Here is a 7,409-nt window from a genome sequence, read left to right as displayed (position 1 = left end):
AGAGTAATAATCGATAACCACTAGAACGTGTTCTTGGTTTGCCAAGGGTCACATCAAATCAATTGCTAGGAACTTTCAAGGTCTCTCCAGAAAACTATCTCAACTGAAAGGGGGTGGTGTTTCTGGTCTACTAACCGGCAAACAACTCCTACATGTTTTTGCCCAGCGTTCACACCTCGATCAATCGGATGCCTCCATATCTTAGCCCTCAGTAAACATTTCAATACCGTTCTCCGAGACGGCCAATTCAAGTATTTTCTGTCTCTGTGAAGCGAAGCATTACGATTCGAAAAAGAAAATAGGGATTCTTGTCTGCTCTTTCCCAGTTATCTAACCGAAACATTTTTACAGCGTTTACAAATTTGTGGTCAGTCAACAATTCAGATTCAAACCATTTTAAGTGAAAATAAAAATGGTCGACTGTCAAACCAACGCTGAAGTTTTTTTCTGTATGAGTATCTGAGACACATTCGCTAGCAAACAAGACAACTTTTGGTATTTCTCTTTTGAGTTGAATTGGAACTGCTCCTAAAGCTGCTGGGCTAGCTTCTGTTGAGCCCATATAAGTAATTTTATCAGAGCTTGCTTAAGCTTCTCAAAGTTGTATTGATGTTCATTTGTCCAGATGAAACAAACGTTCTGTGTTGATGTCATAAAAATTTGGTTGTTGCCATGTTTTTTTTTTAATTCATCTAATGTGTCGAATAATTTTTAAAATTGTAATATTAACACGGAAAAACTGCTTTTTGAGCCCTAAAGAAGAATTCAAATACATTCGAAACGTTGGCAAGACAACAATTTTTTTTAAGAAAAAATTGATCCTTTTACCTCTTTCTTCAGAAAAATCATTGGATCACTAAACTAGTTAACTCAATAATAGTTATTATTATTATTTTCCCTAGAGGTTGTGCTGGTCGGAACCTAACCCCTGAAGCCCCGATTCATTCGGGAGAGCATTATCAACCAATAACCACTTCTCACATCTTGGCGTGAGTGATCATTGGGTCCGAAATTCATGGGCCATAAGCAAGCGTAGCGAGCCAAGAATGACAACTTTCTGCATTTGTCCAGCTGAGATTTCGGCCTTATTGTGGCAAGCCAACATGATCCCAACATTCAGCAGTGAAGAGGGCATCATTTCACAAAGGACTCCAATAATGAAAACAACCATCTTGACAGAGTGATCTGGATATTCTGCGGAGTTCGAAGTGAAAATCTTGATATTTTACACATTTCTGCCGTTTTCGAACGGCATCCGTCTCGGCAGGAGCTGAAAACTCCACGACAAACATCGTTTAGTGAAAGGAAGAGATGTAGTGTATGACCCCGTATACGACGGTAAATGATCACATTAACAGGAGTGAATATCGATGACTAGGAAGTCAGTAGATACGAGACCAAAGTGCGTTCCCCGGACAATAAGTGAACAGTGCACGTTACATGGCTCGTATTGTCTCGTAGAGGAAGATGACAACACAACTGACTTTCTCAGTATATTGTATGAACTTGGGTACATATCCAGTACCAATGATCTCACAAGAATATATACTGACCATATATTATGTCTTGTTCACATTTTTATCAAGAGTAAATGGAATATACTAGTATTATAGCTATAGGAGTTCTATGACATTCCTTATGGAAAAACACGTGCAAATTTGAGCAGGTTCATTCTGGACCTTTTTGAACCTCAGGCCCGGTTTACACAGATGGGACGAAGGTCAGCGCCTCTTCTCTGCAAGACGCCCATTATGTGTAAACTGAGCCTTAGCCTTCAAAGCCGACATCATACCACCTCCACTTCTCCAGTTTTACCGTCATACAGTAGACCAATCAGAAGCTACCGCGCGTTCAGCGGGAAATTCAAATGTAATGGGGATGATTACGGGAAACTCATCCGTCAGAATGCGCTGAGTGTTTGTCACATTGGTCATTAGCTGTCAAAGTTTCCACCGTTATTTATTGATTTATTTGAGAGTTTCTTATTTAAATTGCTTGCAATTCAAGATGTATTCTACATGGCGTATCGCTCAGTTGAAGGAGGAATTGCAGAGGAGAGGTACAACCCTACGAGGGAAGAGTTCATAATTTTGCATATTTGAACAAGTCTCTCATTATAAAAATAGTTTTTTGCATCCAATTTGCTCCCAAGAAATATATTGATGAAAAAAACCACATATTTTGTGTTTTTTTCACTAATAATCAATGAACATTATTCTAACCTCAAAAACATTGCAAGTTTTAAGGTTCAATTTTGTTTCCAGATTAGAGCCTTATGATAGACATTTTAATTTCGAGAATATCCCTCAAGAGAGACCTGTATAATAAAGAACAGATTTTTTGTTCATTAGAAATTCATCATTGAAAAATAATCTGAATAAAGTTGGTGTTTGTATGGACTGGCTAATTAGGTGGCTTTCCTTATCAGGATTATCTTCCTCGGGGTGGAAAGTAACTTCTGAGGCAATTTCTTGTTGGAGGTCTAGATAAATTATATCTGAAAATCAAATGGAATATAGTGGTGGTTGAGCAGTCAATATAATAAATTTATTTATTGGATACTTACCATTGAGAGGCAGCTGTTTATCTTTATCTTCGAAAATTCCAGATGATTCACAACTAGCTGGCTTCATATCACGTTTAGCATTCCTTTTTTCTAATCTTAACATCCGTGGATTGATAGAATTCGAAGTACAGCGAAATATGGAAGGTACAGCTGATTTTTCAAAAAATTTTCTTTGGAGTGAAAATCCTACAAAATTTTATAAAATTAATATCGCATATAAGTAAGTAGAATATTCATTCTACTTACCAGTTGTCTTTGAAGTAGTCTCAAAATCAGAATCTTTGAAATGTTCACCACATAACCTAGAATGATCAGTACATTTGAACTTTACTATCCTCAAAGATTTTTCCCATTTTCTTCTCATAACAGTATCTTCTAGAAACTTATAAACTCCCATTTCTTTGCACCCGAAAGAAGCACAACGACCCATTTCTCTGAATAAAAACGAAAAATCACAAATGTTCCCATATAACCAATCTATCTTTTGATGACAAACACTTAGCGCCCTCTATGTACAACAAATTGACAGTTTGCTTCCCCATTGATGAGCAAAGAGACCACGAGCTCAAAATCCCATGTATTTTCTTATGCCAATTTTTTTAGCAATTTTTGGTTCAAACAGGAGTAGGGGAAACGTGAGACGTCATCGACGCAGGATGGAATAAGTATCGGAGAGATTCAAGCGTGGGACTCCGCCTCTCGCTCCCCTTAGTACTCCGCATCACCGCGCAGGCCCCCTGAGTGCTACGCCGCACCCCTTGGGCCCCCTTGTCCCATTCCATTCACGTGATCTTAATTAAAGAAAGTTTGTTGGTTTGAGATTTGAACCCAGGACGTCGGCGTGGTAGACGTTGTCCTTAACCAAATGGTTGGTATTTATAGTGGTCATTTTGTCGGGAACAAAATTGACTCATTTTATATACTTTATCGCATTTTTTTGATTTCCGTAGAATGTTAGGGAAATTGTAACGTCATTATCATGTTGAATATAGAAAAATTTACTTAGATTTGGGAAGGAATTGATATTTCATATAAAGGTGTATGTGTGTGTGTACGAGTGAGACACAAGTGTGACGTAATCAACGCAAAGAGAGATGGAGATGTTATCAAAGATATACTTTGCTAGCGCGGTTTCGGTGTTGCCGCTTGTGAAATAAATAGTTGTTTATGGGGTAATCTAGCGTTGCCGGTTTCAAAATTAAGCATAAACGGTTAGGACTACGACTTGATGAAAATTGGAAGTTTAATAGAAGTCTAGCATTCCAACATGTCAGAAGGACACTAAGTCGTATCTTTGTTAACCAAATTAGCATAATCATGCGAAGGGGGAGGTGGCACCAAAGGTGTCGAGGAGTTACGTATTGTGAAATTATTGTTCGAAAATGGGCGCATTTTGACTGTTTTGCGTGCGTTTCGACCGTTTTGCGTACGTTTCAACCGTTTTGCTGTTTCGACCGATTTGCATGCGTTCAACCGTTTTGCGTGCGTTTATTCGTTATAGTTTCATCGTTATTGTCGTAGTCGTTTTCATGTTTCAATATGACAGTCATCTATCACTTAACGCGTTTCGTTAACCAAGTAAGCATCATTAGGAAATGCCTAAAGTCCATGCTTTGTCGTATGAACGTTCATTTTACGAATTTTCAGACTCCTGAACGGAACCTTTTGGAACACTCAGTCTAACTTCTGATACAGAGTTGTGTCAGTCAGCCAACCAGAATGAAGGAATCAAATATCGGTCGGTTGATTGTGTTAAATGAAATTGAACTTGAGAATGAGGGTCTAATAATAATAAAATTAATACTGACAAAACATTAAAATTTTGAAAGCGACATAATCAGCGTGGAAGGTGGTGTCGTGGTAGAAAAATGAATGAGTTAATAATAAAAAATGACGCAACTGTCAGAAGGGCAATAAACAACATCTTCGTTAATTAACGTCAGATCGTGACGTAGAGCACATCAAATGAAAAAGAAGCGAATGCAGAATGTATCTTCAAAGAAAAAACAAAGATGGCGCAACATATTAAGAAGGCACTAAGCCGCATTTTCGTTAATAATAGTTTGTTCTCAACATGCAGCATAATAAATGAAAGGGAAACGAATGCAGAATTCATCGACAGAGAAGAATAAAGATGGCCGCAACATGTCAGAAGGGCACTAATTCACATTTCGTTAATAATAGTTTGTTCTCAACGTGCAGCGATTCAAATGAAAGGAGAAGGGGTATATAATTCATATAGGGAACTCAAAGATGTCAATAGGGCGCTAGTTTACAACTTCGCAGACAGATTACCATGTAAGCACATGGAATGATGAAGGAACGTCATGGTGACATGTGAAATAGACATCATATGATGTGCACATAATGCAATAATTTCGAAATTTGTATGAGAAACATATATACTGTTGTAGAGATCTGGAGAAAAAAAAATGAAAATTTTTTTATCCACCTTCACGTTTGATGCAAAAACAAATAGATCCGGTAATGAAAAAATCTTCGTTCACTAAAACATACGATATATTTGGATTCCTTATGACGAGCCGGGTTTGAAAGCCGTCGTGGTTCGGAACTGTATCCTAACGTTTCGCCAGCACGAGAGGCTGTCATCTTCAGAGGTCTATTCATCCTGATGGCTCACCGATGACATCAGTGAACCGAACGAATACCGTAACACTGAAACATGTTTATATAATTTGGATTGAGAAGGAGAATATCTGTTTTCATATATAAATCCACGTATTGACCCAAAGTCTGACAACACATCCTGAGCTCGTTGATATAATCTGCGGGGACAGGGATTATTTTCTTATTTGTTGTAGAAGGCATCAATAGGAGGCAAGCAGTTTAATCAAATCTATCGAAGAAATCAATATAATCATAAGGCATGACCCCATTCTTGATAAGTAATTGAACCAAGTCTTCAGATAACTCAGAGAACTGAACCTTTTCACCTCAACTCTATCAACTGTATCAAATATGATGGTGATATATCCAGACATGAATTCATAAAGCGGAATGAATCGATGAATTGAAACTGCACTGGAGTATCATCCACATGTTAGTTGGAGCTGAATACGCCTGCGTTGTTGGTCAAGCTAGCGTAGAGATACGTAACGTATGGAAACCTTTAATCAAGCGAAATCTACCAACTCCCGCCAAACAGTCATCTCCCGCTAAAACCAATGAAGCGGAGAGAGGAAAGAGAGAATAGGTGAAAGCACTCGAATGACCTATAAATAGCCAGATCTCGGAGGAATAAGTCCAATTATCACCCGAAGACCTTTGTGGTTACTAACAATCGTGACGTAAATTGGTTCAGAATCTTTTAATTTTTCATTCTCTATTAATGATATATTTTAATTTTTCAATTTTCAGCTTTAATTAATATTTGAATTTTTAATTTTTTTTGGTTGTTATTTCTTCGTAATTTCAGTTTTTTGTTTAATACAATTTATTTTTGGTTAATCTTTTTATTTTTTTTAGGGATTTCAAATCAATTTATATTATATTAGACAATGGACGTCCGAACTGATGAAATACACCACGGAATATTGTCAACCACCTTTGTTATATATTGGGTAACTTAGTGGACTGTTTTAATAGGTCTTTGAAAATTATCGAGTAATTCGTTCTGTTCAGTGGTGCTAACAATAATAATGATATCAAAAAGAGAGAATTTAACGTGTCTGTGATTTCCTTACCTTAATTTCGGTCACAACGACACTTGAGGAATCGGTGAATAGAGAGAGAGAGAGAGAGATAAGAAACTGCACTTTTCCAGTACAACTGCAGTTTTCTCGAGCACTTTCGGTTCTTTCTCCGGAATCGAACCTTTTTGTCTATATGTTCTTCCTCTCGCGGCAGACAGAAAACCACAGTCTTCTCGCGATAAGAATATAAACAAAAAAAAATGAAAACAAAAACTCTACTTAATCAGACAAACACACTATACAGGGAGGTGGTGACGATACAACCTTCAAACAAACAAGGTTTGTCATCGCCCCATCTGCCTGTGAATAAGGTAACCAACCGCATATCCAAAATTTGCCCAATTTCTCGTATAAGGCAATTACATTCTTCACACACAGAATCGGTATCGGTTCGAAATTCAAATCATTCTATAACTTGTTGAAATAGACATATGAACAAGCCCATCGATTCAAAGAATGACATGACTGAAAGAAAATATCCCTCTCCGTACCTCACTTCTCATTTCACGTTATACTACAACCACACTATAAAAATAAAGTCTATGACTGAACAAAATATGGACAGAACTAGTTGAAATATATTCGTATACCTAACCCTAACATGGATGAAAACAATCAAAACAAACAATATGGTTTCAATTGGAATGGTTATATTTTTCCAAGTGATTAATTTTTGGAAAAGAAATTTTTTGGCTCCATTTGGATAAAATGTGGGAATCATCCAAAGAAAGGAAGGAAGCAATCAATCAAAAAAAGTACATCTATACAAAGATTTGTAGATCATGCAAAGAAGTAACTTACAGACACAATCTGGAGGAAAAAGCCCTCTTGAAACAGCTACCCTCACCCGTGTTAGTCTACCTAACTGACGCGTCCCCAGGTGTCGGATAGGGAAACGGCTAGTGGACTGGTGGCCCTGTCCGGAAAGCCAATGTGGCTTCACGGACGGGGTCGCCGGACTCCTAGTCAGTGGCAAAAATAAGTAGGGGGAGGAGAACTAAAACTCCCCAAAAGCCTTTGCAAAACATGCCACCGTAGTCCAGCGTAACCAAGCTGAGGTGTGAGGAATCGTGCCGACACCTGAATGGCCGCAGGGTGATATGCGGTTACGAATGATCCCCTTGGGGAAC

This window comes from Leptinotarsa decemlineata, unplaced genomic scaffold (assembly GCF_025532065.1).
Source record: "Leptinotarsa decemlineata unplaced genomic scaffold, Ldec_3_MD MMD2_tig00000199_RagTag_RagTag, whole genome shotgun sequence".
Classification (NCBI taxonomy): Eukaryota; Metazoa; Arthropoda; class Insecta; order Coleoptera; family Chrysomelidae; genus Leptinotarsa; species Leptinotarsa decemlineata.
Note: the sequence above shows the minus strand (reverse complement) of the source record.